The 24,608-nt window shown below is 46.5% G+C and overlaps 1 protein-coding gene across 4 annotated transcripts in view; it reads right to left on the reverse strand.

Moving 5' to 3' along the window:
• ARID3A (AT-rich interaction domain 3A) overlaps positions 1-24,608 on the reverse strand; it is a 650,673-nt gene that overhangs the window by 592,906 nt on the left and 33,159 nt on the right. For all 4 annotated transcript variants that reach the window (XM_069647537.1, XM_069647554.1, XM_069647528.1 and 1 more), the window contains exon 2: positions 2,832-2,937. The gene's annotated coding sequence lies outside the window, so the exon portion shown is untranslated. The remainder of the gene's footprint in view (positions 1-2,831; positions 2,938-24,608) is intronic.

A 24,608-nucleotide genomic window follows, 5' to 3' on the forward strand; every position in this document is an offset into this window, starting at 1 on the left:
TCACACTCAGGCAACCAATCACTCAGAAGGGCCTTCAGCAGTCAATCAGCCAATCAGGCATACAGTGCATTCAGGCCATTATCCTCCCTCTCAGACACTCACAACAAGGAATGTGTATTGGGACAAGTATCCAGCCATTCAACACTACACATTGCACTCATACCAGTTTCTGTCAGGGCTGTCTCAGTCATTGTATTTCATACTAGAAACCAGACATCCACAACAAGAAGTACATATTGGTCACACACGCCATTCACCCAGGTTCCACCCACAGGGCACCCACAACCTACAGTCACTGGGAAGACTCCAGTCAGTCAGGAGGAAGGGACAGAGTCAGGGATTCCCAGGTCTTAGGGAAAACAAGGTAACAGGAATTAGAAAGCAAGAGGCCACAGGGGCCATCATGTTTCCTATCAGGCAGATTACTGGTGGCCCGGATTTGATAAAGAGGTAGAGAAGATGGTGAAAGATTGTACGTGTTGTGCCGAAAGCTGCAAAGGGTTAGCGGCAAAAATCCAGCCCATGACGCTCAAGGATGTTCCGGGAAGACTATGGGAAGAGGTAGCATTGGACATTTTGGGTCCTGTAGAAATGGGCTAGGGACAAAGTAGGTTTATCTTGGTGCTGGTGGATGCATTCTCCAGACGGTGCGAGTACAAAATTGTTAGAGAAGGTAATGGAGGGAGAATAGTGTAATTTTTGCGTGAAGTGTTTGGAAGAGAAGGATTTCCGAAGTATATATTAACCGATGATGCTCTCCAGTTTACGGTAGGATGTTTTAAAGAGTATGTGAGGAGTTGCAGTATAATACATAAAAGAGCAGCATTGTACCATCCTGAAGGGAATGGATTGGTGGAAAGAATTAACCGATGTATAGTGGAGGGTATTCGATTGGCTAGTGCTTGCAGTGTGAGGAGATTGGCTGTTGAAGAAAGAATGGGTGCATTGAGAATGGAACAACATTCTGTCACTGGAGTGTCTTCATTTGAATTGAGGAGAGGGTGCAAGGGATATTCAATAGTGTGTCCTCCATGGATGGAGAGGGGAGGTGAGTCTGATTGTGAAATTGGTAAATTGAGGAGGACTCTTTATTAATTAATTTATTTGTATTTGTAAAGCACACGAGCAGCCCGCAGGCATCAAGGCGCTGTTGCAGAGATGTTTTATATGCACATATTTGGCTTAGTTACGCAGAGATAATTAGCTCTTTGTTACATTCAGCTTTAGAAACAATGTTGCATTAGTTGCAAGTGGAGAAATTGGTACAGAAGAATGCACTAGCTTGTGGTTATAGTGTGCATCAGTCAGTTGATCTAAAGAGGCCTTAGGTGAACAGCAGGGTTTTGATTAGTTTCCTGAATGCCAGGTGAGATACAGTGTTCCTAGTGTGTGGAGGGAGGGCATTCCAGTGTGTTGCTGCCTGAACTGGAAAGCTGGACCCTCCTGCTCACGCTCTCCTTGTTTTAGGAATGGATATTCTGTTAGCATAGGCTGATCTGGTGGGTCTCGTAGGTTCTTGCTTAACAACCCTTTGCACCAGGTATTGGGGTGCTTGGTTGTGGAAGCATTTGTGTGTTATGGCCAGGGCTTTGAAGGCTATCCTCTCCTTGATGGGGAGCCAATGGACTTGTTTTTTTGTGTCAGAGATGTGTTCCCTTTTGGAGATGCCCGTGGCTGCCCTAAAGGCGTTATTCTGGACTGTCTGTAGTTTGGAGAGGTTTTTATTGGAAGTTCCTAGGAAGAGGGCATTACAGTAGTCGAATCTTGATCCGATTATTGCTCTTGCAATGGTAAGACATTTAGGCTTCGAGAGATATGGTCTTACAGCATTGATGAGTTTGGAATGATATGCAGAAGTCGAGGCAATGGCATTGACCTGCCTGTTCATTGAGAGGTCTGAGTCCAGGTAGACTCCTAGGTTTTTTTACAGTTTGCAGTACTGGGATTGACGAGTGGTCAATTGTAAAGGAGCTGTACTGTTTATCCAACTTCTTAAGTGTGGCTGGTGAACCAATTATCAGAAGCTCGGTTTTATCCCCACTTAGGCATAACCCGTTTTCTGCCATCAACGTTTGAATTGTGGAGTAGGTTGACTCAAGGGTGACTCTCAAAGAAAAAAAAGAACAGTATGCTATGAGGGAAAACGTGAGAACTGGTAATAAGGTAGAGTGATTTGTGGAGATTATGTAAGAATTAGGAAGGCAGTGATTAAGAGAAAGGGAGATTCTTTATATTCGGATCCCGTACACGTGGTTGCAGTACTGAAGGGTGCTGTGAGAGTGAGTGGGGGGCAAGTTTGGAATGAAAATAGAACAGCTGTGGTGATAAAATCATGTGTGACATAAGAGAGGGAGATATGTTATGAAAATGTCTCATTGTATGTACATAGTTACTGCCAGGCTTGCTATACAGAGAATATAGAATGTTTCATATACATGATGTATTATAGTTCTGTGTGGAATGCCATGTTGTAGTATAGTTCTGTGTGGAATGCCATAGCCTGGCTAGATCTAGAGAATGTTTATATTTAATGCTGGTTCTATTACAGTTTGTGTTGCCCAGCCTGGTGTAAGGTTGTGCTGGGGGTCTGTACTACATGTCTTGGATTATCTTTCAATTAGCATAGCCCCAGATCTTTTCCAGACCTAGCAACACCCCGGCGTAACATACAGACTACCCCGCAGTCCTGCTGCAGGTAAGGAAACTGTCTCTGTGGGTATGGTGTAGAATGCATGAACTGCCAATTGGCTGTGCCGACCACTCTCCATGCTCACTAAAGTTTAGGTTAAATCACCTGCAGTGTTACATGTCACATAGAGTATTTGACTCACCAGTGCTGTGCTGGTTGCTCCACTGTATGGAAAAACCTCGCTGTCTCTCTCCTTGGCAAGCTGCTCGCTCGGTTTTCCACCACTAAGCATGTTGGGTGTTCAAGTCCTATGGTACAAGAAGGAGACTGGCTAGCATTGTGCAGTTCAGGCATAGGTCAAGAAAAGGGGGTATGCTTTTCATGCAAACATACAAAGGTAGAAGGGCCAGGGACTGGAGCCCTCCCAACTCTCACACCCTGCCTCTGGTGAAAACCCTGGTAGGTATCCCACCCCAGATTGAGAGGGTCTCATTCACCTCTTGGCAAAGTTAAGTCTTTGACCCTGTCCCACCGCACACATCTTGGATATTTTTCATGTAAGGAACCCATTTTGGCATTCAACTAACCCTGCTGCTTGTTGTTAGTATGGACGGTGGAGCATTTTCAGTATTTTACAGAGCTAATAGAATAGTATTCCTGTAAAATGGATGCCTACATTACTGTTGACAGTCACTGGTACCCCAAACCTAGGAATGAAATCTTTGATCAATCCTTTCAGAACTGCGTGTGTATCTGCCTAGCGGGCGGGGTATGCCTTCACCCTGTCAGAGAATACATATTTATTTATTTATTCATTTATTTATTTATTTATTTATTTATAGAGCGCTTTACACCAAGGCGCTGTACAATGGAACAACAGAAAACAGAGTAATAACAACAAATACAATGTGAGCAAAGTGGCAACTTGAATCATTCAACAACAAAACAGTGCAAAGAGCAATTGACTGAGAGGGGGGAGAAGTGGAGTGGGAACAGGAGAGTAAAGGGAGGGGCGGGGAAGGATTGAGTGAGTGTAGAAGGAAGGGAGAGAGAGTGTAAAATAGAAAGGGAAGGTGGTAAAGGAGGGGAGGGATTAGAATAGGGGAAAGACGGGGGGAGTAGAGAGGGCAGGGGGGCTTCAAGGTGGGGATTGGAGGAGGAAGGATTTAAGGGAAGTGCGAAATGAGATGAGGGTAGTGGAAGAGCGGATTGAGAGGGGGAGAGAGTTCCAATGCAGAGGTGCAAGATGTTGGAAAGAGCGGAACCGGGAGGAAGCGCAGGGGGAAGGAGGTACAGAGAGAAGGAAGTGGTCAGCCGAACGAAGGGAGCGAGAGGGGGAGTAGAAGGAGAGAAGGGAGGAGAGATAAGGAGGGGCAAGACCATGAAGGGATTTGAAAACAAGGCAGAGAAAGTGGAATTTTAGTTGTAGGTGGAAAGGTAGCCAACCTAGTCGAGAGAGCGAAGAGGAAATGGAGTCACGGGAGGTAAGGAGACAGAGGGTCCGAATGGCAGAGTGGTATATAGATTTAAGAGGGGCAAGCTGAGATGAGGGAAGACCGAAAATTATAGATGAGCAGTAGAAGAGGCGGGAAAAGATGAGTGAGGAGATTAGGAGTTTGGTAGCATGGAATGTGAGGGAGGGACTGTTTTTGCGAATATTGTAGAGGTGTATCTGCAGGAGCGGGAGGTGAGTGAAATGTGTTGAGAGAAGGTGAGAGAGGAGTCAAAAAGAACACCTAGGTTGCGAGCATGAGTGGAGATAGGGAGATTGGAAGGAGGAAAGTGGATGAACGGGGGAGGAGAGGGAGGGAGAAGAGAATTAGCGGGGAAGAAAAGGACTTCGGTTTTATCAGTGTTAAGTGAGAGAAAGCCGGAGGACATCCAGTTCTTGATGGCTGTGAGAGAAGAGGAGAGTTTAAGGTGGAGGTCAGGTGTGAAGGAGGAGAAAGAGAGAAAGAGTTGGGTGTCGTCCGCATAGAAATGATGGGAGATGCCAAAGGAGGAGATGACCGGGGCAATGAGGGAGGTATAGAGAGCTAAGAGGAAAGGGCCAAGTACAGAGCCTTAAGGAACACCGTAAATAAGAGGGAAGGAAGGAGATATACTATGGGAGTCATTCCGACCCTGATGGTAGGGGGTTAACGGGGCCGGTAGAGCTGCCGGCCCCGTTAACCCCCTACCGCCTCATTACGAGGTCCACTCGCGGGACCCGCCAAGGACTCCTGGTTATACCAGGCGTCCTTGGCGGGTCCCGCGAGTGGTCCAGGATGCTAACAACGGGCCCGTCTTTAAAGGGCCCATTGTAAGCATCATCCCCATTCCCATTGAGTCTATGGGGGCTCGAATGGGAATGGGGATCTACAGGGTTACCTGAATGGGGAAATACAGAGCCCTCCAAGGTCGGAATGGCCCAGTATTTTCCCATTCAGGGAACCCGGACCCGGTACCCGGAATGGGGGTAGCCATGCCGCAAATAGCGGCATGTCTATCTCCATTCTTGTAATGACCTCCAATAACTTGCATGTATTTCAGTGTTGCTACATTCCACAATTGCGTAACGTTACACTTAATGTATGAAAATGAAGTCCATGGAGCAAGGTGTGCCCTTTGCTTAATCTTGGTGGATGCTGACATATCAAACATCTCCAAATTAATTGTTCTGCAGTTTGTGAAAAACCTGGGGCATAACACGCCCGCTTTTGATATTGATATTTTATTTCTATTGTGCTCGTAAACAAGTGTTTCACAGCACGACAAGGCAAGAGGGGGGAACAGGGGAGAACAAAACAACGGTCTTATTAGGCCTAGTGACATTGAGAATGTGCAAGTGCATGGGAGAGGGGGAGGGGAAAAGTGCATGGGAGAAGTGGAAAGTGCAGAGCAAAGGAGAAGCAGATACTTGAGTGGCAAGTGCTGGGTTGAAGGCAGCAGAACAGGGTAGGTCTGATAAGTGCAGGAAGAAAAAGGTGGGGCCGACTGTATGGGTACAGATACAGACCTCAGTGCAAGGGGTGGCCCGGAGACGGTGCGGGAGGGTGGCAGGGTGAACAGGTACCTTGTCCCAAAGGACAGAGGATGGCCAGTTGCACGGTGCCAAGAGAGAACAGAGCAGCAGGGGAGAGGGGGAGTGAAGGCAGAAGCAAAGAGGAAGGTCTTGAGGTGCTCCCGGAACCGCAGATGGTTCTCCTCAAGTTTTAGAGTGACAGGGAGGCTGTTCTAGAGGGAGGCTCCAGCCGAAGACAGATCTACCCCCAGCTTGTTTCCTTGAAGAACGACTGACCCTGAGGGAGTTACAGGTAGAGTAGTGAAGAGCTCGAGAAGGGAGGTATTTGCGGAGGGACAGCTGAAGGTATTTCGGACCCAGGCACCAGAAAGCCTTGTGGACAATGCAGAGGGTTTTCAATTTCATCCTTGCATCCACTGGGTGCCAATGGAGAGTTTTCATAGCTGGAGAGATACGATCTCAGGGCTTGAGGCCAAGGGCAGTCTTGCAGTCCTGTTCTGGATTAGTTGCAGAGGGCGGAGAGTAGAGGCAGGTAGCGGAGAGTAAAGGCAGGTAGATTTAGAAAGAGGCTGTTACAATAGTCCAACCTAGAGAGAACCAGAGCTTGGGAGACCATGAGCTTCTGGGGGAAGGCCTGGAAAGGCAGAGTACCGCTGAGGAGGTGCAGTAGGAAGTTTGACTTTTTAGAGACATCAGAGATGTGGGCGGAGAAGGAAAGTCTTCATTTTATTTACTATTCCCACTTTCAACATGAGTGCTAAGCCATGTAGCATTCATGCAAAGTACACTTTTATTGCCCATGCATTTTTTCAGTATCAGGGGCCTATTCTTGCAATGCTGACATTTGGTCAGGTGTTTCATATGGGGGTTTTCTGACTGTATTTGCTGCTGTGCATTATTGTTTTTGCCAATGTCTCAAGGGAAAAGGAAATCACGCCCCTTGCTGTCTCAACAAAGAACACATTCCCTTTACTGATGTCATCCTGTGCGGCCCATTTTAAAACCGTTAACCGTTTTAGGAGTTTTATCGATTCCAGAGGGAATTTACTTAATCTACATTTTTTTTTTTTTAAACCTTTATTTTTGGTATTTAACACACCGAACAAATACACACCCACATTAGGGTGGATTATCAACTCTGCGCTGTTAACTTAGAACCCTCCACCCCCCCCACGCTCCTCCGCTCGCCCCCCTCCCCGCCGCCTCAAGGCAGATATGCTGATTAGCAACAGTTCTCCCCACTGGGTCCCCGCTCCGGGGATTATTGGTCTGACTTCGGCCTGTATCAGGGTGCGTTGCCTGACTCCGAAGTGTCTGTTGAGGAGGTTTCATCTTCACTTATCAGAAAAGTTATCAGCGGGCCCCAGATGTCGGGCGGGCGCGCGTGCTGAGGAAGGAGTTTAATGAAGTCTGCCTGAACATCCTGGTAGTAGAGTAGAACCTTCTTAATCTACATTTTTAATGGGGGTCCTGCTGAATTTAAATATACCCCTTCTTCAAAGAACTGCCAACATTGTGTGCTATTTGTGACATGGTTTTCAATGAGTCACATGACAATGCGATCGTTTTTCAACCTTTATTCTCAAAATATGTACAATAAGAGGCAATTGGGGTTCCTAGTTTAGAGGGGGTACCTGTACCTTTCCCTCAACCTTAAATGGCGCTGCCACTTCCCTAGCCCAGGCTCAGTAATACAAAATGGCCTGCTTCATGATTAGTTTACTATAGCCACGGTACCTCTACACTCTAATCTGCCCCTGACCTTCGGAAGCGTAAAGACTGTAGACTTACATATCTGAATACCCGGACTTTCTAGGTGACCTAAACAGGGCAATATGATTTCCCAGCTGTGCCTTTCATCTGTATGACCATCTTTCAACCTTTAACCACACTCTCCCCTTTGTGCATCTATTCCTACTCTTCAACTCCCTCCTAGCTCTATGTCTTTCTCTGCCTGTTGTGACAGGGGCAGGGTTATGACCCTGTCATGGGGGAGGGAGAGGAACACTTCTCAACCTTGGGCAAGAGGTCCACCACAACAAAAGCCTGAGACAGCCCTGCCTCAGATACAGGAAGTGGGAGTTGGGTGGGGGGTTTTCCGGTCCCTAAAAACATTCCTTGTGTCTTAGATGTTGTTAATGGTGCCACTCTTCATCGCATAATACCTCCAATTACTCTTTCTAGCCATGATTCTCTCATTTCTATTTCACGGCTCCATGTCCCTCAGTGCAACAATGAGCAGTCAAGAAAACCAAGACCAGCAAGCAATCAGAAACCCATTAAAAACAGCAATTCATATAGACTGTGAAGTGACAAGTGACACCATGTCGTCAATAACAACCACCAAGCAGCAAAGTCACCTTACCAACAGAAAATGTAATTTCCACCCACACAGCACAACACAAATCCGGCATGAAAACCCTCAGAGACATAAGTAAAGCATGATGGGAAAGTGGTGGGACCTGGAGGGTTTTCAAAGCTCAGAGATGTATGAAACCATGCTGGAAAAGGCAGAGGGGTCAAGAGGGCTTTTTTGAAGCCTCTCGCCAGGGTCCTGGGGGAAAGACAGGCCCTGATGGATGCAAGTTGTCAGGTGAGCATTGCAGCCAATGGGAAGTGGAGAAAGGCACTGAACCACCAGCCCCTCAGGGTAAACAGCCAGCAGGAAAGGCAGAGTGTGGGCTGTACAGGTAATGCAACGGTAGGAGTTAGAGGTGGACTAAAAGACCAGATACAGTACGGACGGTGGAGTGTTTGAGAGTTGGTGGCAAAGTTTAGCTAAGGTGAGTTATTTATGAGAGAGGGTGACACCATTTGTGTGCAGTGTATTGTTGTGCAGGAATTGGGGATGGGGGCTTCACAAGTTTGTGGGTGAGAGAGATAGGAGAGTGGGGTAGTAACTAGTGTGTGAGGGAGTGAGTGTTAGGGGTAGGTGAGGCTAGTAAAAAGGGGTGTAGCAGTGGGTTGCGAGGAAAAGGATGTAGATGGGGTTCATAATAGGGAGAGTAAGTGTAGCAGGGTAAGCAGGGCACTGTATCACTGAGATTGGGGAAGAAGAGAGCAGTAGTGGTGATGAGGGAGTTGAGTAATGGATGGACAAAGGAGTAACATACAAATGGTGGAAGTAAGTACTCCAAGTGTAGGAGAGAAATGAGGCGAGGGGAGAGTAGTAGTATGAGAGTAGTTGTCAGAGTGTGGAAAAGGTAGAGTAGTATTAGTGTAGAGCAGGGGGAATGGTAGTAGTGCAGAGAAGGTAGAGTAGAAGTAGAGGTAAGCGTGATGGGAAAGAAGATAGTAACATTGGAGGGCAGAGATAGGTTGTAGGAGAGAGAAAAATCAGGGAGATCGAGTAGAATGTAGTGGGGAGGAGAGTAAAGAGGGGAGGAGGGTAGTGAGGAGATGGCGGGCTGGAATATCTAATGGCAAAACAAAAACAAAGATGGAATACAGCCCATTATGATACTGCTGAACGCAAGAGGGCAAAACAATGAATATAACATTATGTATGCAATTTCATAGCACATTTAGAAAGAGACTATTTATTAATGATTTTCAGAACATGCATAAATACATACAGTGATACACACTCTTATGGCACCAAGTCAACAATAAATGAAACAAGACTACAGATGAATGCTCAAAATGGGTCCAAAAGACTATTAACAAGTCCTCAAATTAGATATAGTGCAAATGCCCCACCTTTCATTTGTCTGATATGTTTTGTTCTCTCTAAATTATGTGATCTTCCTCAGAGGCAAGAATAGCAATAGTATATGGTGATGTGTACATATGAAGACACCTGAGGTAAAAGAATCAGGAATACAAAATGGTCACCACCCAATTAATTATTGAAGTGAATTATTTGGTTGGTTAGGAAAGATTAATTATTTTCTTTTCTTTTACTGAACTCATCCCAAGGGGAATTGGGGATGTAGTGCCAGAAGGGAGCAGTTTATTACCTGTAACTCCATTTCTCCAGCGTTGGTATCTTTCATAGATTCACATGCTGTGAATATTCCCTGTCGTCAGGCTGGGAATCCCCAATTACTTATATTTTAATACCTTTCCTAAGGAAAAACACTTGACACCTTGAGTGTCCTACCCACATCGTTGTGGGTGCTTTTGGTCCCTACCAATAGGGCGTTGAGTGTATAGTTCCGCCCCAGCAGCTTCCCCTCAGATTTTAACCACTCTTGCTGGAGGTATAACATATACAGAGGGTGCTTGCCTGGAGCACACATGTGAATCTATGAAAGATACCAAAGCTGGAGAAATGGAGTTAAAAGTAAGAAACTGCTCCCTTCTCCAGCATTGGATCTTTCAGATACACATGCTGTGAATAGATTTTATAGCAGTATAAATGACAGGAGAAGAAAGACAAGCAAACAGAGATCAGAACCCCTGAATTTATGCCAGTACAAGTATACATACGTAATGATAATCCCGGAAACTTAAGTGCTTACCTTACTGGAACAGCCGTTGAAGGACTGACCGTCCCATTTGCAAGTCCTCCACGTGCTGCTCCTGCAGGCAGTAGTGGCTTGTGAAGGTGTGGGACAGTGCCCACGGTGCTGCTTGACAAATGTCTTTGATGGCACGCCAGACCACAGAGCTGCAGAGGCCGCTGCAGCTTTTGTGGAATGTGCCCTGGCTGTAGTCTGCAGTGGCCTGCTGGCCTTTATGTGGCAGAAGGAGATAGTAGAAGATATCGTCTTGCAATACCCTGCTTCGTGATAGCTTTCCCTTTGTTTGAGGGTCCAAAAGCGATAAAGAGCAGTCTTACTGCTCTGAAGGATTTGATCCAGTCCAGGTAATGTTTCAACACCCTTTTGACGGCCAGGGAGTGTAATGCTCTCTCTGCTAGGGTGGTGGCGTTTTGGAAGAAGGTTAAGCAATGTGATAGTTGCGTTTGGGGGGCTTCGAGGGCCCGGCTAGGACCAGGTTTAAGTTCATACTCGTGGTATTCTTTCCTTAGGAGGAAAGGTGAGGAAAAGTCCTGTTACAACATTTTTGAGTCGTCTGTCGTTGTAGAGGGGTGGTCTCCCTCTTTTTCTGGTGAACCTGGAAATTGCTGCCAGTTATACTTTTATGGAGGAGATAGCAAGACCTTCCTCTGTTAGCTTCAGCAGGTATGGAAGGACCTGTTGTGGTTGTATAGCCAGTAGTCGCAGGTTGGACTGTTGTGAACGCCATGTGCAAAACCTTTTCCACTTTAGGTTGTACGAGCTGTTAGTGGAAGGGGCCCTAGCTCCCACCATTATGCATTGGTCTTCCTGCGGGATGTCTAGGTGGCCGAATTCGGATTGATCAGGAGCCATGCTGTCAGCTTGAGGGAGAGTGGGTCGTGATGCAGGATTGTGCCGTTGTTCTGCGACAGGAGATCGGCCTGGGCTCCCAGGTGAATGGGTTGTCCGCCGATAGCTGGAGGAGGTCCGAAAGCCAAGTTTGCCTGGGCCAGTACGGTGCCACTAAGATCATTTTGCAAGGGTATCTCGGGATCATTTGGATTGTTCTTCTTATCAACAGAATGGGGGGAAACATGCATGCAAAAACGTTGGTCCAAGGGAATGAGAACGTGTCCCCCTGGGAGTTTTGAAGTGGGAGCCTGCTTGTGAATTGTTTGTTGGATATTGTGGCAAAGAGGTCCAGCGGAGGCTAACCCCATGCTGCAAAGATTCTGTTGATTTGGCTGCTGTGAAGCTTCCATTCGTGGGATTGCGTCGTGTCCATGCTGAGGCTGTCTGTGTGCTGGTTGTGCATCCCTGGCAGGTGAATGCGTGTAAAATGACGTTGATGTAAATGGCCCAGTGCCAGATGGTTTGCGCCTATTGAGACAGGGAGCTTGACCTAGTTCCTCCCTGTTTGCAGAGGTTAAACATTGTGGTAGTATTGTCTGAGTTTTGAATTAGCGTAAGGATACATTTTAGGGCCCAATGACCCGCTCACAGCTACAGGATATTGATGTGCACGGAGTCCATAGGCCTTTGATTTGGCTTTTGCCCAGGTGGGCTCACCATCCTACCAAGGAAGCATCGGTCATCAGCGTGAACTGGTGGGTAGACTCAAGCAGTGGCACCCCTCTTGAGATGTTGTTGCGTATCATCCACCATTGCAGTGAACATGAGAGTGCAGGAGTGATGATGATTTTGTCTCCCCACGAACCTTGGGTTTGGGACCGTCTGGCTGCCAGGAACTGTTGTGCCGGTCGCATGCACAGCCTGCAAAGTGGTATTAATGGTATGCAAGATGACATGGTTCCGAGCAGCGCCATGTATTTGCGCACTGGGAGCTGTTTGTTTGGGGTGAATGAGCGTGCCAGAGACATTAACCTGTGAATTCAGTCAGCCGAGGGTTTGACCAGGCTTAGTGCCATGGAGAAAAGAGCACCCAGGAACACCAAGCTTTTGGATGGCGTGACGCAGGATTTCGAGTAGTTTATTGTAATTCCTAACTGTCGGGAGGCCTCTTCCCGACCTTGAACCTGAGGTACTGCTGATGCCTGCAGTGTATTGGAATGCGAAAGTAGGCATCTTTTAAGTCTAATCCGCTAGATGTTTGTGAGGCTGAAATGCTTTTATGACATCTTGTAGCGTGACCATTTTTGTTTCTTGATGTGTTTGGGCTTCATCACGAGTTGGGCTGTACCCCGGCTGTAATACCGCTGACTGTAATAGCCATAGCATCCACCGGTCCGGCGGTATTACCACTGGATCACGGGTTGGGTGGTAACGGTAAATCCCCATCACCCATTGTGTCCATTGGATCCAAAGGGGCATTTTCGGCGCTAATACTGCGGGCTAATACAGTCTCGGTAATACTGCTGAAAACAGGGTGCTAAATGGAATTTTCACATCAAGAAAAAAGCTGGAGGTACAACAGCCCATTTAGCACCCAACTCGCGATAGGGCCAGCCCTTAAATGTGGTGGTAATACCATTACCGCTGCATTTAAGGGCTACTGCCCAACTCGTGATGAGGCCCATTGTTTAATTGCCTTAATTCCCGGATGGGCCATCACTTTCTGTCTGCCTTTTTTACCACAAAGTACCTTGAGTATACTCCTTTTCCCACCAAGTGTGGGGGAACCCTGTCTATATCTCTTTTGGCTACCATTTTACGCACCTCTTGTTGAAAGATCCGTTGATACGGATATGACACTGTCACGGGAGGTATAGGTTTTTGTTTGGGCTTGAACTCATACAGATGGCCGTGTTGGATGACATCTAGCACCCATCTGTCTTTGGTTATTGATCGCCACCTGTCGCCGTAAAGCACCACAATAACTTGCACTGGGCAGTCATTGTGGAGACTTGTTCTGCCTACCCCTCTGAGAGGTGGCAGAGCTGCGTTTACTTTGCGGTTGGCAGTAGTCCCTGGAGCGTTGAAATGACTGAGAGGGAGTAGTAGCCGGATCTAGCTTACCCTTTGGAGTCTTTAGTTGAAGACGATCTAGTTTGACCTGGGGCTCCCCGAAAGGGACGAAAAGACGTTCTTCCTTGTAAGGAACTAAGAGACAGCGCAGTATCAGAAACCGCCTTCATGACCTTAAGAGCCTCGTCGATTTATTTTCCGAAGACGATTTTGCCCTCGATTGGCATGTCCACAACCTTATGTTGCACCTCCTGCCTGAAGTCGGTGCAGCGTAACCAGCCTTGCCTTAGTAGGACAACCCCATTACCAATCTGTTTAAACCCCATCTCCGCAAGGTCCACAGCGATATATATGCTATGGTTAGAGGCTTCTTGGCCCTTTTGCTTACAATTGCCATGGCTTCCTTCAGTTGTTGTTCGGGTAAACGCTCCAGGATGTCCACATTTTGCGGTCATGGCGGGCTACTATGGCTAGGGTGTTGGACACTTTAACTGTTGTTGCCCTGATGGTGAGAAAATGTTTGCCGAAAGCACCTATTTTTCTTCCTTCATTTTCCTGGGGTGTTGCACATTTCTGCTGAGAACGTGCTTTGCAGGTAGCAGCTGCGGAAACTCCGGAGAGGACTGAGAAGTGAGGTACTTAGGAGTTGTGTCTGGAGCTTTAAACCTTTTGTCCAGCCTACCTTTCACTGCAGGCTCTGTGAAAGGGTGCTTCAGGGTTCGTAACCCCTCTTGCCATACATGGTCCAGAATGGGTATAGTGAACAAAAACGTCAGCGTTTCCCCATGTGATAGAAAACAGTCTTTCTTTTCATCCGCTGGTGTTCAACCAAATTCTTGGCAGGCTTTTGAATCCTTGGCGTGGAAAGCCCCAATGTCATCTGATGGAGAGGACTGCACCGGACTACTTCGCGTCTACGCTGGATTTGCATCATCTGCATCCCAGGTATCATCCTGGCGTGGGGAGTAAGATGTGCTGGAAGTGTCTGTATACTTTGGATCAGTGTCCTGATCTGTGTCCACCATCTCCCCTTCTTCTTGTTCGCCTAACAAAGGACTATCCCTACGTGGAGGAGGGGGTCTGGGTGGTGTAAGGAAGGCATGGTATCAAACAGTAAGACAGGCACAATTAATCACAGTTCAAGGGTGTTTATTGAACTTCAATTGGGTTTGAAAAACACCTATCTATTCCTAAATCTAAAGATGGGAGCAAGCTACGACCATCAAATAATAATGACCCAATCCTAGTCAAGTCTGTCAAAATAAAAGGGCCTATACTAATACACCTGAAGAGGGAAAATGGAGACCAAATCCATGCCCCCGCACCCCAAGCGCCCCAGCGCACCCATGGGTGACAAATATGCTGAAACACACCCACTTCACCAACAGTGCAACTTCTATGCTACATTAGAATCAATGCTGCAATATCAGAATCTACAAACACAAAAATCCCTGTTTAAAGGCTTGCAAATGCCTATATGAATTAACATGGTCTAAATGCACACTGTAAAGCTATGTTTCAGGAAAATTACAGCTAAGTTCATTTCACTCACTGAACACTGAACACTGGCTGCGGGAGCCTTATCAACATTCCTCGCAAAAGAAGTCCGACCTGCCAAGGCCGCAAGTTCAAGATAAAATTGCTTTCTGCAGACAGACATTTTTTTTATCCACAAATGCGAGTAAATCACGGCAACCCAGTGTGCTTTTTTTTTTTCTTTCTGGGAAAGAAAGCCATTTTCTCAAGGACACGCACAACATTGAAACATAACTTGTAACAAGCCAGAGCCCAGGTGCGAACTGCTTGTTCAGCTAAAAGTTATGGGAACAAAGTCACATTGCAACAAGATTAGAATTAGGTAATGGGGGCTGGCACAGCTAAATCAACCCACTGACGCAGGAGGTTAATATCCAATTATCAGGCTCTCTATAAGGGCTACATATGTAACCCACCACTCTGCAGCCAATAACAGGAGGAGATAGGTTTCTGGGAGCTGATCCAATTCTGTGAGGTCAGCCTGCAGTGTGATTATAAAACTTACTTGCAAGACAGCCCCGGGGGAGACGGCGCCTGAATTCGCGGTGTGCACGATGCTTTGTGTGTTTTTTTGCCTAGGAATAAATGCAGTTTGAAAACATGCTGCTGCCTGCTTGGCACTCTGTTGCATTTCTGGGGGCCATATGGGAGGTGTTGGGGCCTCCCATAGCTGGTGAGGGTATGGCTGCTGGCCCCCCACTGCCCTGGGGGTGGGGGGGGATCCAGCTTCTCCCCGACAAGTTGGTGCCCTCTGTGAGGCTCATTGCTCATTGTAACATGAGTGAATGAGCTCTGCCTGTGCAAGCTCTGCGATGGACTGAGCTCCCTGCCGCCGACTCAAGGAAGCTGTGAGACCCTCGCCTGCACCTGAAGACCACCGGAAAAACACGTAACCGGCTAAAGGCTTCGGGGGCCACTTGGAAATACCCCGCTTGAGGGCAGGTGAGAGCCCTGCAGGAGAAGGGGTCCGGTGAAGCGCATTGAGGGAGTGTCCAGCAGTGGTGCAACTGCCAGTGCAGCATAGGAAAATGTAAGTAAACCAGCAACATGGGCTCTGAGGGGGGGAAATGTTTAAAGTAGAAATGTTAGTGTTTTTTTTTTTTTTTTTAGGGAGGGATTGTAAATTGGGTGGTGGGTGATTGTACATTGTCACAAAATTCAGCGCATTGGTAGTGATCGGCACGTGAATTGTAGTTGGGACTGGGGTGGTGGCAGTGGTCCCTTCTTGTGTTTTTGAGCATATTGGGTGGGGTAGTGACTCCCTACACATAGAACAGGAGTGCCGCGCTGATTGGTCTAGAACAGGAGTGCCGCGCTGATTGGTCTAGAACAGGAGTGCCGCGCTGATTGGTCTGGATGGTGATTTCATGTACGGGGTCTGGATTTCCTATGAATTGACGTTATAGATCAATGAGTAGATGAGGTTCCCTGCTAATTGAGCGTTTTAGTTCAGTGAGTGGATGATGTTTTCCCGCAGGAGGTAGCTAGATTGTTCCCGAGTGCGGAAGATAGTTGGCTGGTTAAGGTCCCCTGGTGAGGAGCGTATCATGCACTAGGCGACGCAGTGTGTGCAGTCCAATTATAAGAGTTTATTGTGGTTTACCTTGTTCCAGTTGAGACAGGAAGACAGCTGTGGGGATTGTGGGGTTTTATTTTGGGATTTTTGTGGGGTTGGGAGAAATGGGTTATTGTTCTGTGTATGCACATTTGTCTTTTCATTTGCATTGTGTTTTTAGTTTGGTGACGTCACCTTCAGATTGATGTATAAGGACACAAAGTTTTGATGGTGAGGAGATAGTGGTGTGGTTTTGGATTTGGAGAATAGGTGACCAAGAGGCGGTGTGTGGAAGACACATGCGCAAGATTGTGGGGGTGTGCCGGAGAAGGCAATGGTTTGGTGAAGATGGATTGCACGTGGAGTGCACTGGCTAAGGTGCGGAGCAAAGAAGGCTCACAGAAGTTGAAAAAATGTTCAATTATTTTCTAACTTTTGCTCCCTGAACAGCGGACTATCGAAATTTTCGAATTGAATAGAGGTAAAATGTATCACACAATACAGAAATGACTCCCCTTCACTTGTTGTGTAGCACACAGCTTCCATGCTGAAATAAGTCAGTAAAACATAGTGTGCAAAGATTCAAAAGTACTGAAGGTAAATTAAAAAGACCATGGCTGCTCATAGGCGGCTTCTCCAGAAGCGTGCAGCAATCGCTAAGGACACACATACACAGCACTTACACGGGAATAGCTTTAAAAGCACATGGCTACAGTTGAACTGTGTGCACGAAGGAAAAGGAAAATGCGAGGGGTCAGCTGATGTTGAACAAACACGAGCAGAGGGAAGAGGGGACTCACCCTTCTGAACCTCCGGGAGTGTAATATTTGATGACACAGGGGCAGAGAAAGGCAGATGAGGACAAGTAGGCACAAAATAAATCATTCAAGCATGAGATGGGAGGGGCAGTTAAAAACAGCTTCAACACACACGCACAAGAATCACAATAGCAGTGTCAACAATCACCACAATATGCACCGCCCATGTGGGGAGGATACATGGGGCAGGATGGGATCATTTCAGCAGACACCACAAGCACCAATGCAGGTACTGTCACCACTACATGTACAGACACAACAAATGACAGCACCACTACCCCAGGACTGACTAGAATAACAACACAGGGGCACTGCACAGCAGCCAGCACCCATACAGAACACTGACACAATAGCAATGGTACCGGTTACATGACTGGGTGGGGTCTTCCTGATGGGGAACAAATCTTTCAAAGGACATAGATTGACATTATACCGCTAATAGGACAGCCCAAGACAAACTTGATTTGACTCACTCTGCCACACACACTCATGCTCCGCTTCACCGACAGAGCGGGCGAGACGCGCGCCGACACACACACTCACGCACACGCAATAATGCAGAGGTCAATTGCATAGGGGTGGTGATATGTATCAAAACATTTTCTTTTCTGGGTGACAGTGGGGCGACTAGGCCATGCATTAGGGAAGAGACATTTGTGACATCATGAGCAATGTGGATATGACCACCTTATTAACAGAGAAATCCATAACTTGTTAAACACCAGGCATACACATGTTGAAAGTAAGGAAGATTGTTTAAGAATAATGGGGGTGCACGGTACAGAGGGGGGTGCATAATGATAGCGCATCACAAGAGAGTACATTTAGCTACATCTTTGAGCACACATCTTTCAGTGAGGAGACTGGGCTCATGAATACACGATTAACACAGAACAATCAAATGAGACACACAAGATGGAAGAAAGTGCACTTGAGGGGGGAGGCCTACATTTCATTGACAGTTCACCACAGGAGGAGAAAAATAGGGGTAAAGGGTGGATGATCCATGTTCCCAACAGAATTAATTTGGCGACAAAATAACAGTGCAAGTGGTACTGCCACTAGCGCTTTTGAAACTAACACTGGCACAAATGCATTAGCCAACACACATAGGGAAAGAGGTCATTGCTGCACGAACTGGAGCATAATGGTTGTATTAAAATTTGAGAGCAGATATTGGGGGGAGAAATATATATTGTTTAAATGTAACAGTAATTAGAAATATATATTGTTTAAATGTAACAGTAATTACAGTAGTGGAGTAATAAAATACTAGATTAAACGAGTAATTAACAGAGTAGGTAGGCTTTAAAAAGTGGACATGGGGTGGGATAGAGAGAATGGGAGTAAATTGGTAGCGGATTTCATTAGTACCAGCTTAAAGTGCCTGCAGTTCACTGCGAGGCACGCCCTGAGAAGTGAGAGAGGAGCCATAGAAAAAAAAAAAAGATTTAAAAACCCTGCGATTATTTTAACTAAGTAACATGGTGCACTTAATTTAGAAACACAGCCACCCCATATGACAAATGTACCACCCTGATGTTTCCCTATTTAGCTTGTCAGTGCCTGATGCCCCACGGGACAAAGGCACGCACTATAAACAGCTTACAACAAAAGCACAGTAAATACAAGGATCCAAAGGCCCATTTGTACACTAGCACCCAAATTGCATATATATGATCCAAGTGTGTAATGAGTATCTTCACATAAATTAAGTGCCTACCCATTTTCTGGGTACATTCCGAATTGTGTAATAATTTACAGTCAGACCGCCATTGAACGCCACCAGGTGGTGACAGGATGGTGCATAGGTGTACCATTGGCTCCTCCCACTAGGACACTGAATAGTGTGAGAGTAGTGCAGAGAGGTTAGGTCAAGAAAATGAAGAATATGTAAATTCTCAGGTCTCAAGCGCTTCCATTTCATTTCTCGCCAGATACAAAGGACCCAGGGCAGGCCTGAAGACAACGGACAACCAACACCCAATGGCTATGGACTACAGTGGGACATTTTCCCCTCCTGACAGACTTTGTCAGAAGTGTAAGGCGTCAAGCCCTACAAAGCGGTGGCCACCCTGGCAACGAGGGAGCAACGATCAACAGGGCCAACGCAAGAGATTTTCATGAACTGCAAAATAGCACGAACTCTCCCGAGTTAGGGAAACATGGCCATCCCATGGTCCAACGCACACTAGCAACTAGAATAGGGACTGACACACGCATTTCCAAAGTTTAATTGAGTTTCATATTACATTTTTTGCACCTACAGCTGTAACACTGTTTTGTTTCTTCTCTTTTCCCCGCACATGCAGGTTGTTGCGTATGTATGCTGTTAGAAATGTGTAGGAAATTTCCTTAATGTTATCTTCCATTAGAAACTGTGAGGCCTACTGATTAAAACATTGTGTAGCATTCCCCACTCAATTGCCCACCCTATCAAGAACCTCAGACCCCTTAGAGCATGTTTCCCTGAAGTATATTTCCTTGCTTCCATTGAATAAACAGCCCAAGATTTTCCCTACCCATATTGAGAAATTTTGAAAACACGAAATGTCCAGGGGGAGGTTTGATTTTGCCCTTAGTGATTGTTTAGTTCGCGGAGCTTGAGGTTACTAACATGTACTAACGTATTAACGCTTTTCTTGCGATTTTCAGGCGGGCAACTTTATCATCTCATCAGCTGCAAGGACCCAGCAGCGTAAGTGGTTATGGGCAAGCAAATAAGGACTTTTACCTTCACGATGGGACTATTAATGATGAACGAAATTATGGGGGTGGTAATTTGAAAATTATTTGTAATAGTGAGCATTACCGCTGTATCCCCTGCTAACATTCCCTAACCTAAGCAGGAACAGTTACGGCGTCAGTGGGTAAGGAAAAGCTGCTGCTAAAGTGAAGAGAGTTAAGGGCAGACACAAGGGGAGTAAAACATACACATAACACACATATCAGAAGTGACCAACAACATGCACACATGTACAAAATTGGTAGGGACACCACTGGAGAGAGCTGTCCTGACTGTTCTTTAACATATGCCGGAAGAGAATTGATTACAACGGAAATTACTACAGCAGAGCACGACGCCCATGTATGACAAGGTGCGAAGAAGATTGCAAGGGAAGACAGCAACATTGAGATTGAAAAAAATAAATAAATAAATAAATAATAAAAGAAGAAAGAAAAACAAAAGGAGAGAAGAAAAAATAAAATAATAAGAGACAAAAATATGATAAGTGCCTAACGGAGTGAGAGAAAAGAGCAAAGATGGTCACTGAAGAAGGACGTATACTGTTAAGGTACCAACGTTATGTTACCAGCACAACAGTGACAAGAAGTGGACAATCATGCTGGATGCAAGAAGGTTGAGAGAAGTTGCGAGATGAGAGCAGGAACATCACTGCTTATGGACTACTATTGACCACATGCATCCAAAGGTCAAGAGAAACTACCACTGAATTGGGGAGGAGAGTGTTCATTGGTGCGCATCAGCATGCCCTTGTTGGTGATGACCAAGGAAGATGTGAAGAGTGACACATTAACAAAGATTGAAAACAACGGAAGAAGAGAAACAGACAGAGAAGTAAAAAGAGGGGGGAATTACTTCTCGAGCAAGAAAGAAGAATGAGTGGGTGAAGTACCAGCATACCAAAGAATGATCAGCAAAAAATGCATCTGAAAGGAGAAAGCAAAGAACTAGCTAGTGCTTGCATGGTAATGGATGACATCATGACTGCCTGGTTGCTTGAAGATGATAACGGAAGGACGAGTACCGAGCACAGCACCATTGTGCAAGATAGAGATACATTGCAAGAGAACAACAGAAGAAGACATCGGAATTCAAACAAGAGACATGGTGAAAGGAAGAGCCGGACTAAGATAGCGGTGCGCAACATGGTTCCAGCAGTAATAAAGGTGGCCACTCCCTGTGATCAGAGGAAGTACGAAGGGAAGTGAGTGTGGTGGAACACAGAAGGAGAACACTCCTATATGTACTGTTGATCAACAACAATGCAGAAAATTATGGACACTTCAAGGAATTGGCAAAGATATGCAGACCGGAAGGAGGTGAATGTTGCTTGGTGGTGTGGTCGACAAAGTCGACCAGAGGGGGGACTGAAGAGGGAAAATGGAGACCAAATCCATGCCCCCGCACCCCAAGCGCCCCAGCGCACCCATGGGTGACAAATATGCTGAAACACACCCACTTCACCAACAGTGCAACTTCTATGCTACATTAGAATCAATGCTGCAATATCAGAATCTACAAACACAAAAATCCCTGTTTAAAGGCTTGCAAATGCCTATATGAATTAACATGGTCTAAATGCACAGTGTAAAGCTATGTTTCAGGAAAATTACAGCTAAGTTCATTTCACTCACTGAACACTGAACACTGGCTGCGGGAGCCTTATCAACATTCCTCGCAAAAGAAGTCCGACCTGCCAAGGCCGCAAGTTCAAGATAAAATTGCTTTCTGCAGACAGACATTTTTTTATCCACAAATGCGAGTAAATCACGGCACCCCAGTGTGCTTTTTCTTTTTCTTTCTGGGAAAGAAAGACATTTTCTCAAGGACACACACAACATTGAAACATAACTTGTAACAAGCCAGAGCCCAGGTGCGAACTGCTTGTTCAGCTAAAAGTTATGGGAACAAAGTCACATTGCAACAAGATTAGAATTAGGTAATGGGGGCTGGCACAGCTAAATCAACCCACTGACGCAGGAGGTTAATATCCAATTATCAGGCTCTCTATAAGGGCTACATATGTAACCCACCACTCTGCAGCCAATAACAGGAGGAGATAGGTTTCTGGGAGCTGATCCAATTCTGTGAGGTCAGCCTGCAGTGTGATTATAAAACTTACTTGCAAGACAGCCCCGGGGGAGACGGCGCCTGAATTTGCGGTGTGCACGATGCTTTGTGTGTTTTTTTGCCTAGAAATAAATGCAGTTTGAAAACATGCTGCTGCCTGCTTGGCACTCTGTTGCATTTCTGGGGGCCATATGGGAGGTGTTGGGGCCTCCCATAGCTGGTGAGGGTATGGTTGCTGGCCCCCCACTGCCCTGGGGGTGGGGGGGGATCCAGCTTCTCCCCGACACACCTATTGTCAATCCTTACTTCTAAATACAAATAGTGTGGGAAACAATGCTGTGCAAATGATATATCAGGATATTCGAGCCGTTGGCTTCCCTTCCCCGCGTTTTCAGCACGAGACAAGGCGGCACACTTGAGCTTAGCATTAGCACACTCGTTGGCTTCTCTAACATGAGGATTCAGTTCAAGACTTCAACATCAGGGCCTTCTGTGCCAAAGACTCTTTGCCATTCAAATTCTCTTATTTCAGAGGGCCTGATGCAACACAGCAAAACATTAAAGTTCCTTTTCTCTCAGGATTTTCACTTAAATCGCTTCTCGGGTGATTTTCTGTTCAGCTCCTGTACCCCTCTGCCGGGCTCCGCCCCACTTTAACACAAAACCTTCAATTGGTCTCCCTCTACCGGGCTCAGACCAAATTCATGTACTTGGATTTTGCTTGACTCATCGCAGGACCACTTCGATTAACATTTATTGATTTTCTTTCAGTTGGTCTCCCCCTGCCGGGCTCAGACAAAAATGTATCTACTTTTTTCACTTCTCTGCTGGGTACCTTACAGAGACCTTTGATTGAGCATTCACGCTGTGCCGGACCACTCTGTCAAAGGTATTGTAGCTTGCTTTAAAGTTCAATCACTCATCAGCAGTTCAACTTCACTTGCGTCTCTTATCACACACGTTTTAACAATGTTCGTTCCAGCGCTCGCCATACAATATTGCTGCTTGCAAACTTGGCTTCAACAGAGATCAGTCTTGTATAGGTCTCCCTAACTCGCCGGCTGTGTTGATTTCACTGAAGTAGCTTTGTTCTTGGAGCCAAGGACGATACCACGGCAGCTGGTGATTTTCCCCGCCCTGATTATGGACGCAGGAGGGCCCCAGGTATCGCTGATACACAATGCAGGATTCTTCAGGCTAGTTTCCTGGTCTTATGCTTTATATTCTCCAGGTCTCTGGAAAGTAACGGTTCCTTGTCGAAAAGGTCAAGGGAATTTCCCTCCTTGCGATCCCCTTCTGTTTTGCGTTATTTCCTCTCTTGCTCAGCTGCCACCTCAAAATTGCTGTTTGCTTGTGTGCTTTGCCTCGCCCAGAGTGTGCTCTCGTGCTCTGCCTTTTATCCATGTGGGGAAGTGTAATGGAAGTCAGGTGTGTATATTGGTCAGCAATTGCCTGACCATTGTATTGGGACACATCAGGTATACTGCTCGGGTGAGTCTGTTTTCTCTCATAGCGGGCTCTGTGAGAAAGTGTTCATGTTGAAAAAGGGGGGGTGGAGTTCCTAAATATCCTACCTGATAGGATGGGCTAACAGTGTTACAAGGAAGAGGATACCATCTGGTCTCCCACTCCCACTCCCTGAAGATCCCTCACCCAGGTGATCCTCCCCTACTGGTCCACCACCAGGAACTGGATCCAAAAGCGATGGACGTGCCCTGGCCACCTGGATGACAGATCCCCGGGGATCAGTGGGTGAGACACCTTCTGGTTTCTCACAGTGGGGGTTGAGACCTGAGCATGGGTGTTTGAAGTGGTCCTGGCACGTGGGCCACTGATCCTTCCGTTGAGCAGATTGGGCATGTGGAATTGGTGACATTTGGTTGACATTCTGTTGAGACACCGCCTGAGGTTAAGGCAGTGGTAGCCTGGCGTTGATTTGTCCCAATAGGCCTTACAAAGTTGACAGTACTTGCAGGGATAGAAGAGAATGCAGGTTTATTAGTTGATACGATGGTGCCAGCCCGCCTGAATTTGAGGGTGTTTCAGGAGGAAACCAGAGGGGTGCACTAGCTTGTTGTCTTACTGGTGTTCTTTCCTCCCTTGGTTGGAAGAGATAACGGAAACCCTGTCCTGTGAATGGGACTTGATTACAGTACATTCTTCAGGAGTCTGAATCTGTGACACCTGGGCAATCATCCCTCGGAGGCTCAAAATCTGACAGGATTTCATGTTGTAGAATTTCGTGAGGCATGATTTTTGTATATTTTATGGGTGATACTGGTTTAGGGAGTTCCCTTGGTTCTGTATGGTCCTCGGTTGAGGTCCAAAGGTTTCCTTTAACGGAGGTTGGTAGGCCGTCTCTTTGCAGCTCTGTGATAGGCTGAATAGGATTGTCCGTGGTTGAAACTGCCAGGAAGATCTGTTGACAGGTAGCGGTCTACTGCTTTGGAGCTCCCCTGTGTTGCTTTCTCGCTTGTGGTGAGAGTTCATTTTTTCGTTATTGACAAGTGGACCGTCGAGGAGTGATGTCCCGATTTCATCATCGAGGAGCGTCCTATCAACAATTCGGAAGAGGACCTATGACTCTCTCTGGGCAAATGGGACTCTGACTACAAGCAGTTTTCTTTCTTCGTCCATGTAGAGGTTTTTGTGGACGACTTGTCCTTATGTTTATCTTTCACAGGCAAGGTTACCCTCGACGATGAGTGAGAAGCAGCCGCCGTCGCCGGTAGTGAAATGTGGACAATGAGAGGTGCAACCCCGTTTTGGGCGTCATCGCTGGTTGCGACCGCGTTGATTGGATCATCAACGGTTTCTCCATTGCCTGCTTATTTGTGGACAGCGGGCCCTTGCGGCTTAATGGTTTCTTTTGAGAGGGAG

This window comes from Ambystoma mexicanum, chromosome 1p (assembly GCF_040938575.1).
Source record: "Ambystoma mexicanum isolate Mex_15411 chromosome 1p, UKY_AmexF1_1, whole genome shotgun sequence".
Lineage (NCBI taxonomy): Eukaryota > Metazoa > Chordata > Amphibia > Caudata > Ambystomatidae > Ambystoma > Ambystoma mexicanum.